Below are 11,974 nucleotides of genomic sequence, written 5' to 3' on the forward strand. Positions count from 1 at the left end.
GAGGGTGTGTATGGGGTGGGGCTGGTCGGGGGGTATGGCTATGGGGAGGGAGGAGAGGGGGCTGGGCTGGCGGGGGGAGGAGGGTGTGTATGGGGTGGGGCTGGTCGGGGGGTATGGCGGGAGGGAGGAGAGGGGGCTGGGCTGGCGGGGGGAGGAGGGTGTGTATGGGGTGGGGCTGGTCGGGGGGTATGGCGGGAGGGAGGAGAGGGGGCTGGGCTGGCGGGGGGAGGAGGGTGTGTATGGGGTGGGGCTGGTCGGGGGGTATGGCGGGAGGGAGGAGAGGGGGCTGGGCTGGCGGGGGGAGGAGGGTGTGTATGGGGTGGGGCTGGTCGGGGGGTATGGCTATGGGGAGGGAGGAGAGGGGGCTGGGCTGGCGGGGAGAGGAGGGTGTGTATGGGGTGGGGCTGGTGGGGGGGTATGGCTATGGGGAGGGAGGAGAGGGGGCTGGGCTGGCGGGGAGAGGAGGGTGTGTATGGGGTGGGGCTGGTCGGGGGGTATGGCTATGGGGAGGGAGGAGAGGGGGCTGGGCTGGCGGGGGGAGGAGGGTGTGTATGGGGTGGGGCTGGTCGGGGGGAATGGCTATGGGGAGGGAGGAGAGGGGGCTGGGCTGGCAGGGGGAGGAGGGTGTGTATGGGGTGGGGCTGGTCGGGGGGTATGGCTATGGGGAGGGAGGAGAGGGAGCTGGGCTGGCGGGGGGAGGAGGGTGTGTATGGGGTGGGGCTGGTCGGGGGGAATGGCTATGGGGAGGGAGGAGAGGGAGCTGGGCTGGCAGGGGGAGGAGGGTGTGTATGGGGTGGGGCTGGTCGGGGGGTATGGCTATGGGGAGGGAGGAGAGGGGGCTGGGCTGGGCTGGCGGGGGGAGGAGGGTGTGTATGGGCTGGGGCTGCTCGGGGGGTATGGCTATGGGGAGGGAGGAGAGGGGGCTGGGCTGGCGGGGGGAGGAGGGTGTGTATGGGGTGGGGCTGGTCGGGGGGTATGGCGGGAGGGAGGAGAGGGGGCTGGGCTGGCGGGGGGAGGAGGGTGTGTATGGGGTGGGGCTGGTCGGGGGGTATGGCGGGAGGGAGGAGAGGGGGCTGGGCTGGCGGGGGGAGGAGGGTGTGTATGGGGTGGGGCTGGTCGGGGGGTATGGCGGGAGGGAGGAGAGGGGGCTGGGCTGGCAGGGGAGAGGAGGGTGTGTATGGGGTGGGGCTGGTCGGGGGGTATGGCTATGGGGAGGGAGGAGAGGGGGCTGGGCTGGCGGGGGGAGGAGGGTGTGTATGGGGTGGGGCTGGTCGGGGGGTATGGCGGGAGGGAGGAGAGGGGGCTGGGCTGGCGGGGGGAGGAGGGTGTGTATGGGGTGGGGCTGGTCGGGGGGTATGGCTATGGGGAGGGAGGAGAGGGAGCTGGGCTGGCGGGGGGAGGAGGGTGTGTATGGGGTGGGGCTGGTCGGGGGGTATGGCTATGGGGAGGGAGGAGAGGGAGCTGGGCTGGCGGGGGGAGGAGGGTGTGTATGGGGTGGGGCTGGTCGGGGGGTATGGCGGGAGGGAGGAGAGGGGGCTGGGCTGGCGGGGGGAGGAGGGTGTGTATGGGGTGGGGCTGGTCGGGGGGTATGGCTATGGGGAGGGAGGAGAGGGGGCTGGGCTGGCGGGGGGAGGAGGGTGTGTATGGGCTGGGGCTGCTCGGGGGGTATGGCTATGGGGAGGGAGGAGAGGGGGCTGGGCTGGCGGGGGGAGGAGGGTGTGTATGGGCTGGGGCTGCTCGGGGGGTATGGCTATGGGGAGGGAGGAGAGGGGGCTGGGCTGGCGGGGGGAGGAGGGTGTGTATGGGGTGGGGCTGGTCGGGGGGTATGGCTATGGGGAGGGAGGAGAGGGGGCTGGGCTGGCGGGGGGAGGAGGGTGTGTATGGGCTGGGGCTGGTCGGGGGGTATGGCTATGGGGAGGGAGGAGAGGGGGCTGGGCTGGCAGGGGGAGGAGGGTGTGTATGGGGTGGGGCTGGTCGGGGGGTATGGCTATGGGGAGGGAGGAGAGGGGGCTGGGCTGGCGGGGGGAGGAGGGTGTGTATGGGCTGGGGCTGCTCGGGGGGTATGGCTATGGGGAGGGAGGAGAGGGGGCTGGGCTGGCGGGGGGAGGAGGGTGTGTATGGGGTGGGGCTGGTCGGGGGGTATGGCGGGAGGGAGGAGAGGGGGCTGGGCTGGCGGGGGGAGGAGGGTGTGTATGGGGTGGGGCTGGTCGGGGGGTATGGCGGGAGGGAGGAGAGGGGGCTGGGCTGGCAGGGGGAGGAGGGTGTGTATGGGGTGGGGCTGGTCGGGGGGTATGGCGGGAGGGAGGAGAGGGGGCTGGGCTGGCAGGGGAGAGGAGGATGTGTATGGGGTGGGGCTGGTCGGGGGGTATGGCTATGGGGAGGGAGGAGAGGGGGCTGGGCTGGCGGGGGGAGGAGGGTGTGTATGGGGTGGGGCTGGTCGGGGGGTATGGCTATGGGGAGGGAGGAGAGGGAGCTGGGCTGGCGGGGGGAGGAGGGTGTGTATGGGGTGGGGCTGGTCGGGGGGTATGGCTATGGGGAGGGAGGAGAGGGAGCTGGGCTGGCGGGGGGAGGAGGGTGTGTATGGGGTGGGGCTGGTCGGGGGGTATGGCGGGAGGGAGGAGAGGGGGCTGGGCTGGCAGGGGGAGGAGGGTGTGTATGGGGTGGGGCTGGTCGGGGGGTATGGCTATGGGGAGGGAGGAGAGGGGGCTGGGCTGGCAGGGGGAGGAGGGTGTGTATGGGCTGGGGCTGCTCGGGGGGTATGGCTATGGGGAGGGAGGAGAGGGGGCTGGGCTGGCAGGGGGAGGAGGGTGTGTATGGGGTGGGGCTGGTCGGGGGGTATGGCGGGAGGGAGGAGAGGGGGCTGGGCTGGCGGGGGGAGGAGGGTGTGTATGGGGTGGGGCTGGTCGGGGGGTATGGCGGGAGGGAGGAGAGGGGGCTGGGCTGGCGGGGGGAGGAGGGTGTGTATGGGGTGGGGCTGGTCGGGGGGTATGGCTATGGGGAGGGAGGAGAGGGGGCTGGGCTGGCGGGGGGAGGAGGGTGTGTATGGGGTGGGGCTGGTCGGGGGGTATGGCTATGGGGAGGGAGGAGAGGGGGCTGGGCTGGCGGGGGGAGGAGGGTGTGTATGGGGTGGGGCTGGTCGGGGGGTATGGCGGGAGGGAGGAGAGGGGGCTGGGCTGGCGGGGGGAGGAGGGTGTGTATGGGGTGGGGCTGGTCGGGGGGTATGGCGGGAGGGAGGAGAGGGGACTGGGCTGGCGGGGGGAGGAGGGTGTGTATGGGGTGGGGCTGGTCGGGGGGTATGGCGGGAGGGAGGAGAGGGAGCTGGGCTGGCGGGGGGAGGAGGGTGTGTATGGGGTGGGGCTGGTCGGGGGGTATGGCTATGGGGAGGGAGGAGAGGGAGCTGGGCTGGCGGGGGGAGGAGGGTGTGTATGGGGTGGGGCTGGTCGGGGGGTATGGCGGGAGGGAGGAGAGGGGGCTGGGCTGGCAGGGGGAGGAGGGTGTGTATGGGGTGGGGCTGGTCGGGGGGTATGGCTATGGGGAGGGAGGAGAGGGGGCTGGGCTGGCGGGGGGAGGAGGGTGTGTATGGGGTGGGGCTGGTCGGGGGGTATGGCTATGGGGAGGGAGGAGAGGGGGCTGGGCTGGGCTGGCGGGGGGAGGAGGGTGTGTATGGGGTGGGGCTGGTCGGGGGTATGGCTATGGGGAGGGAGGAGAGGGAGCTGGGCTGGCAGGGGGAGGAGGGTGTGTATGGGGTGGGGCTGGTCGGGGGGTATGGCGGGAGGGAGGAGAGGGGGCTGACGCGCTATCTCAGAGTGGCGGGAGGGAGGAGAGGGGGCTGGGCTGGCGGGGAGAGGAGGGTGTGTATGGGGTGGGGCTGGTCGGGGGGTATGGCTATGGGAGGGAGGAGAGGGGCTGGGCTGGCGGGGGGAGGAGGGTGTGTATGGGGTGGGGCTGGTCGGGGGTATGGCTATGGGGAGGGAGGAGAGGGAGCTGGGCTGGCGGGGGGAGGAGGGTGTGTATGGGGTGGGGCTGGTCGGGGGTATGGCTATGGGGAGGGAGGAGAGAGGGGCTGGGCTGGCAGGGGAGAGGAGGGTGTGTATGGGGTGGGGCTGGTCGGGGGGTATGGCTATGGGGAGGGAGGAGAGGGGGCTGGGCTGGCGGGGGAGGAGGGTGTGTATGGGGTGGGCTGCTCGGGGGTATGCGGGAGGGAGGAGAGGGGGCTGGGCTGGCGGGGGGAGGAGGGTGTGTATGGGGTGGGGCTGGTCGGGGGGTATGGCGGGGGGAGGAGAGGGGGCTGGGCTGGCGGGGGGAGGAGGGTGTGTATGGGGTGGGGCTGGTCGGGGGGTATGGCGGGAGGGAGGAGAGGGAGGCTGGGCTGGCGGGGGAGGAGGGTGTGTATGGGGTGGGGCTGGTCGGGGGTATGGCGGGAGGGAGGAGAGGGAGCTGGGCTGGCGGGGGGAGGAGGGTGTGTATGGGGTGGGGCTGGTCGGGGGGTATGGCTATGGGAGGGAGGAGAGGGGGCTGGGCTGGCGGGGGGAGGAGGGTGTGTATGGGGTGGGCTGCTCGGGGGGTATGGCGGGAGGGAGGAGAGGGGCTGGGCTGGCGGGGGGAGGAGGGTGTGTATGGGGTGGGGCTGGTCGGGGGGTATGGCGGGGGAGGAGAGGGGGCTGGGCTGGCGGGGGAGGAGGGTGTGTATGGGGTGGGGCTGGTCGGGGGTATGGCGGGAGGGAGGAGAGGGGGCTGGGCTGGCGGGGGGAGGAGGGTGTGTATGGGGTGGGGCTGGTCGGGGGGTATGGCGGGAGGGAGGAGAGGGAGCTGGGCTGGCGGGGGAGGAGGGTGTGTATGGGGTGGGGCTGGTCGGGGGATGGCTATGGGGAGGGAGGAGAGGGAGCTGGGCTGGCAGGGGGGAGGGTGGGTGTGTATGGGGTGGGGCTGGTCGGGGGTATGGCTATGGGGAGGGAGGAGAGGGAGCTGGGCTGGCAGGGGAGGAGGGTGTGTATATGGGTGGGGCTGGTCGGGGGGTATGGCGGGAGGGAGGAGAGGGGGCTGGGCTGGGCTGGGCGGGGGGAGGAGGGTGTGTATGGGGTGGGGCTGGTCGGGGGGTATGGCTATGGGGAGGGAGGAGAGGGAGCTGGGCTGGCGGGGGGAGGAGGGTGTGTATGGGGTGGGGCTAGTCGGGGGGTATGGCTATGGGGAGGGAGGAGAGGGGGCTGGGCTGGCGGGGGAGGAGGGTGTGTATGGGGTGGGCTGGTCGGGGGTATGGCGGGAGGGAGGAGAGGGGGCTGGGCTGGCGGGGGGAGGAGGGTGTGTATGGGGTGGGGCTGGTCGGGGGGTATGGCTATGGGGAGGGAGGAGAGGGAGCTGGGCTGGCGGGGGGAGGAGGGTGTGTATGGGTGGGGCTGGTCGGGGGGTATGGCTATGGGAGGGAGGAGAGGGAGCTGGGCTGGCAGGGGGAGGAGGGTGTGTATGGGGTGGGGCTGGTCGGGGGGTATGGCTATGGGGAGGAGGAGAGGGGGCTGGGCTGGCGGGGGGAGGAGGGTGTGTATGGGGTGGGGCTGGTCGGGGGTATGGCGGGAGGGAGGAGAGGGGGCTGGCTGGCAGGGGGAGGAGGGTGTGTATGGGGTGGGGCTGGTCGGGGGGTATGGCGGGAGGGAGGAGAGGGGCTGGGCTGGCAGGGGAGAGGAGGGTGTGTATGGGGTGGGGCTGGTCGGGGGGTATGGCTATGGGGAGGGAGGAGAGGGGGCTGGGCTGGCGGGGGGAGGAGGGTGTGTATGGGGTGGGGCTGGTCGGGGGGTATGGCTATGGGGAGGGAGGAGAGGAGCTGGGCTGGCGGGGGGAGGAGGGTGTGTATGGGGTGGGGCTGGTCGGGGGTATGGCGGGAGGAGGAGAGGGGGCTGGGCTGGCAGGGGAGGAGGGTGTGTATGGGGTGGGGCTGGTCGGGGGTATGGCTATGGGGAGGGAGAGAGGGGGCTGGGCTGGCAGGGGGAGGAGGGTGTGTATGGGCTGGGCTGCTCGGGGGGTATGGCTATGGGGAGGGAGGAGAGGGGCTGGGTGGCAGGGGAGGAGGGTGTGTATGGGGTGGGGCTGGTCGGGGGTATGGCTATGGGGAGGGAGGAGAGGGGGCTGGGCTGGCGGGGGAGGAGGGTGTGTATGGGGTGGGGCTGCTCGGGGGTATGGCGGGAGGGAGGAGAGGGGGCTGGGCTGGCGGGGGGAGGAGGGTGTGTATGGGGTGGGGCTGGTCGGGGGGTATGGCTATGGGGAGGGAGGAGAGGGGGCTGGGCTGGCGGGGGAGGAGGGTGTGTATGGGGTGGGGCTGGTCGGGGGGTATGGCTATGGGGAGGGAGGAGAGGGGGCTGGGCTGGCGGGGGGAGGAGGGTGTGTATGGGGTGGGGCTGGTCGGGGGGTATGGCTATGGGGAGGGAGGAGAGGGGGCTGGGCTGGCGGGGGGAGGAGGGTGTGTATGGGGTGGGGCTGGTCGGGGGGTATGGCTATGGGGAGGGAGGAGAGGGGGCTGGGCTGGCGGGGGGAGGAGGGTGTGTATGGGGTGGGGCTGGTCGGGGGGTATGGCTATGGGGAGGGAGGAGAGGGGGCTGGGCTGGCGGGGGGAGGAGGGTGTGTATGGGGTGGGGCTGGTCGGGGGGGTATGGCTATGGGGAGGGAGGAGAGGGAGCTGGGCTGGCGGGGGGAGGAGGGTGTGTATGGGGTGGGGCTGGTCGGGGGGTATGGCTATGGGGAGGGAGGAGAGGGGGCTGGGCTGGCAGGGGAGAGGAGGGTGTGTATGGGGTGGGGCTGGTCGGGGGTATGGCTATGGGGAGGGAGGAGAGGGGGCTGGGCTGGGCTGGCGGGGGGAGGAGGGTGTGTATGGGCTGGGGCTGGTCGGGGGGTATGGCTATGGGGAGGGAGGAGAGGGGGCTGGGCTGGGCTGGCGGGGGGAGGAGGGTGTGTATGGGCTGGGGCTGGTCGGGGGTATGGCTATGGGGAGGGAGGAGAGGGAGCTGGGCTGGCGGGGGGAGGAGGGTGTGTATGGGGTGGGGCTGCTCGGGGGGTATGGCGGGAGGGAGGAGAGGGGGCTGGGCTGGCGGGGGGAGGAGGGTGTGTATGGGGTGGGGCTGGTCGGGGGGTATGGCGGGAGGGAGGAGAGGGGGCTGGGCTGGCAGGGGGAGGAGGGTGTGTATGGGGTGGGGCTGGTCGGGGGGTATGGCTATGGGGAGGGAGGAGAGGGGGCTGGGCTGGCGGGGGGAGGAGGGTGTGTATGGGGTGGGGCTGGTCGGGGGGTATGGCTATGGGGAGGGAGGAGAGGGGGCTGGGCTGGGCTGGCGGGGGGAGGAGGGTGTGTATGGGGTGGGGCTGGTCGGGGGGTATGGCGGGAGGGAGGAGAGGGAGCTGGGCTGGCGGGGGGAGGAGGGTGTGTATGGGGTGGGGCTGGTCGGGGGGTATGGCTATGGGGAGGCAGGAGAGGGGGCTGGGCTGGGCTGGCGGGGGGAGGAGGGTGTGTATGGGGTGGGGCTGGTCGGGGGGTATGGCTATGGGGAGGGAGGAGAGGGGGCTGGGCTGGCAGGGGAGAGGAGGGTGTGTATGGGGTGGGGCTGGTCGGGGGGTATGGCTATGGGGAGGGAGGAGAGGGGGCTGGGCTGGCAGGGGGAGGAGGGTGTGTATGGGGTGGGGCTGGTTGGGGGGTATGGCGGGAGGGAGGAGAGGGAGCTGGGCTGGCGGGGGGAGGAGGGTGTGTATGGGGTGGGGCTGGTCGGGGGGTATGGCGGGAGGGAGGAGAGGGGGCTGGGCTGGCGGGGGGAGGAGGGTGTGTATGGGGTGGGGCTGGTCGGGGGGTATGGCTATGGGGAGGGAGGAGAGGGGGCTGGGCTGGCGGGGGGAGGAGGGTGTGTATGGGGTGGGGCTGGTCGGGGGGTATGGCTATGGGGAGGGAGGAGAGGGAGCTGGGCTGGCAGGGGGAGGAGGGTGTGTATGGGGTGGGGCTGGTCGGGGGGTATGGCTATGGGGAGGGAGGAGAGGGGGCTGGGCTGGCAGGGGAGAGGAGGGTGTGTATGGGGTGGGGCTGGTCGGGGGGTATGGCTATGGGGAGGGAGGAGAGGGGGCTGGGCTGGGCTGGCGGGGGGAGGAGGGTGTGTATGGGCTGGGGCTGGTCGGGGGGTATGGCTATGGGGAGGGAGGAGAGGGGGCTGGGCTGGGCTGGCGGGGGGAGGAGGGTGTGTATGGGCTGGGGCTGGTCGGGGGGTATGGCTATGGGGAGGGAGGAGAGGGAGCTGGGCTGGCGGGGGGAGGAGGGTGTGTATGGGGTGGGGCTGCTCGGGGGGTATGGCGGGAGGGAGGAGAGGGGGCTGGGCTGGCGGGGGGAGGAGGGTGTGTATGGGGTGGGGCTGGTCGGGGGGTATGGCGGGAGGGAGGAGAGGGGGCTGGGCTGGCAGGGGGAGGAGGGTGTGTATGGGGTGGGGCTGGTCGGGGGGTATGGCTATGGGGAGGGAGGAGAGGGAGCTGGGCTGGCAGGGGGAGGAGGGTGTGTATGGGGTGGGGCTGGTCGGGGGGTATGGCTATGGGGAGGGAGGAGAGGGGGCTGGGCTGGCGGGGGGAGGAGGGTGTGTATGGGGTGGGGCTGGTCGGGGGGTATGGCTATGGGGAGGGAGGAGAGGGGGCTGGGCTGGGCTGGCGGGGGGAGGAGGGTGTGTATGGGGTGGGGCTGGTCGGGGGGTATGGCGGGAGGGAGGAGAGGGAGCTGGGCTGGCAGGGGAGAGGAGGGTGTGTATGGGGTGGGGCTGGTCGGGGGGTATGGCTATGGGGAGGGAGGAGAGGGGGCTGGGCTGGCGGGGGGAGGAGGGTGTGTATGGGGTGGGGCTGGTCGGGGGGTATGGCTATGGGGAGGGAGGAGAGGGGGCTGGGCTGGCGGGGGGAGGAGGGTGTGTATGGGGTGGGGCTGGTCGGGGGGGTATGGCGGGAGGGAGGAGAGGGGGCTGGGCTGGCGGGGGGAGGAGGGTGTGTATGGGGTGGGGCTGGTCGGGGGGGTATGGCGGGAGGGAGGAGAGGGGGCTGGGCTGGCGGGGGGAGGAGGGTGTGTATGGGGTGGGGCTGGTCGGGGGGTATGGCGGGAGGGAGGAGAGGGGGCTGGGCTGGCGGGGGGAGGAGGGTGTGTATGGGGTGGGGCTGGTCGGGGGGTATGGCTATGGGGAGGGAGGAGAGGGAGCTGGGCTGGCGGGGGGAGGAGGGTGTGTATGGGGTGGGGCTGGTCGGGGGGTATGGCTATGGGGAGGGAGGAGAGGGGGCTGGGCTGGCGGGGGGAGGAGGGTGTGTATGGGGTGGGGCTGGTCGGGGGGTATGGCGGGAGGGAGGAGAGGGGACTGGGCTGGCGGGGGGAGGAGGGTGTGTATGGGGTGGGGCTGGTCGGGGGGTATGGCGGGAGGGAGGAGAGGGGGCTGGGCTGGCGGGGGGAGGAGGGTGTGTATGGGGTGGGGCTGGTCGGGGGGTATGGCTATGGGGAGGGAGGAGAGGGGGCTGGGCTGGCAGGGGGAGGAGGGTGTGTATGGGGTGGGGCTGGTCGGGGGGTATGGCTATGGGGAGGGAGGAGAGGGGGCTGGGCTGGCGGGGGAGGAGGGTGTGTATGGGGTGGGGCTGGTCGGGGGGGTATGCGGGAGGGAGGAGAGGGGGCTGGGCTGGCGGGGGGAGGAGGGTGTGTATGGGGTGGGGCTGGTCGGGGGGTATGGCTATGGGGAGGGAGGAGAGGGGGCTGGGCTGGCGGGGGGAGGAGGGTGTGTATGGGGTGGGGCTGGTCGGGGGGTATGGCTATGGGGGAGGGAGGAGAGGGGGCTGGGCTGGCGGGGGGAGGAGGGTGTGTATGGGGTGGGGCTGGTCGGGGGGTATGGCGGGAGGGAGGAGAGGGAGCTGGGCTGGCAGGGGAGAGGAGGGTGTGTATGGGGTGGGGCTGGTCGGGGGGTATGGCTATGGGGAGGGAGGAGAGGGGGCTGGGCTGGCGGGGGGAGGAGGGTGTGTATGGGGTGGGGCTGGTCGGGGGGTATGGCTATGGGGAGGGAGGAGAGGGGGCTGGGCTGGGCTGGCGGGGGGAGGAGGGTGTGTATGGGGTGGGGCTGGTCGGGGGGGTATGGCGGGAGGGAGGAGAGGGGGCTGGGCTGGCGGGGGGAGGAGGGTGTGTATGGGGTGGGGCTGGTCGGGGGGGTATGGCGGGAGGGAGGAGAGGGGGCTGGGCTGGCGGGGGGAGGAGGGTGTGTATGGGGTGGGGCTGGTCGGGGGGTATGGCTATGGGAGGGAGGAGAGGGGGCTGGGCTGGCGGGGGGAGGAGGGTGTGTATGGGGTGGGGCTGGTCGGGGGGTATGGCTATGGGGAGGGAGGAGAGGGAGCTGGGCTGGCAGGGGAGAGGAGGGTGTGTATGGGGTGGGGCTGGTCGGGGGTATGGCGGGAGGGAGGAGAGGGGGCTGGGCTGGCGGGGGGAGGAGGGTGTGTATGGGGTGGGGCTGGTCGGGGGGGTATGGCTATGGGGAGGGAGGAGAGGGGGCTGGGCTGGCAGGGGAGAGGAGGGTGCATTTTTAAGCAGAACAATCCTATGTCACTGCCAGTCCCTAAAAACGCCCAGAAGAGGTGGGGTGGTGGTGAAGCAGCCCAGCCCCAAGGCCGGGGCTGTACCAGAGCCCTCCAGGAGGGCATGCCAGGGAGAGGAAGAGAAGAGGAGGCCCACAGCCCCGTGGTCAGACTTGGCCGAGCCAGGGTCAATTCTTAGCTGGGGGCAGGTCAGCGTCTCTGGGCCTCAGTTCCCCTTCTCCCCAGCCTCCAGAGGTGGGAGGACAATCAGCTGGTGCAGTGACAGGGCTTTTGACTCCTTCCCTGTAGGGACCCTTCCAGGCACAAAGGGTAAGTCTGTCTGCCAAGCCCCTTCCCTTTTTTCAGGGCGCTAGGGTTGAGTCACAGCCACCCCTTCTCACTAGGCAGAGGCTGCCCGTGCCTGCAGCCAGAGTGCACCAGGCCCTGCCCTGAGGCCAGGGTGCGCGTCTGTACAGCATGGCCTCAGACAGCAGGATCGAGTGCAGAAACAAGTGGCGAATCTCCAGCTGGCTCCTCCTGGGCTCCAGGGTCTCTTCCATCCCCCATTAAAAAGGAGGTTACTAGCCTCCACTTGGCACTGAAGAACCTGGACACCCAAGGCCAAAGAACCAGTACCATGGACCCAGCTAGCCCTCGCAAAAGGGGGGGCAGGGGGGAAAATTTCAGAAGCAGGACAGGTTAGCTTTGTGGATTAAGACCAGCACATCCTTTCACAGAGGTACTAAGATGCTATCAGGAAAGCAGCGACTTCACAGCCAAGCTAGGCAGGCTTCAGAGCAACCATCTTTACTTCGTATCATGCGGCTATGAATAGCATGCCTAGCTAGACAAAATACCCTGTCTTGGACCATTATCAGAGGACAGAACAAGGAGTAATGATCTCAAGTTGCAACGGGGAGGTTTAGGTTGGATATTAGGAAAATCTTTGTCACAAGGAGGGTGGTGAAGCACTGGAATGGGTCACCTAGGGAGGTGGTGGAATCTCCTTCATTTGAGGTTTTTCAGGTCAGGCTTCACAAAGCCCTGGCTGGGATGATTTAGTTGGGGATTGGTCCAGCTTTGAGCAGGGGGCTGGACTAGATGACCTCCTGAGGTCCCTTCCAACCCTGATATTCTATGATTCAGAGTCACTGGGAGGGAAGCAAATTCCAGCTGTCCACCGCACAAGCTAGGGTTGAGCCATTCCTCCTAGACTATAAATTCACTGTCAAGCTTGGCACACTGGAGTTCCTTTTCTTGGCTAGATATCCAGCCTTCACTGTTCAGAGCTTTCATTGCCATGAATTATGCACAGCAAGAGGCGAAGAGCACACTAGTGCCATTAGTGGCAGTTGGGGACTTCCTCTTTTTCTATACACAGAACAGATGAGATTGGGTAGGGTTTTGCCTCTTGTAGTTTACTCACCATCTTTTTCTCCAG

The sequence above is a fragment of the Lepidochelys kempii genome, chromosome 20, assembly GCF_965140285.1.
Source record: "Lepidochelys kempii isolate rLepKem1 chromosome 20, rLepKem1.hap1, whole genome shotgun sequence".
Lineage (NCBI taxonomy): Eukaryota > Metazoa > Chordata > Testudines > Cheloniidae > Lepidochelys > Lepidochelys kempii.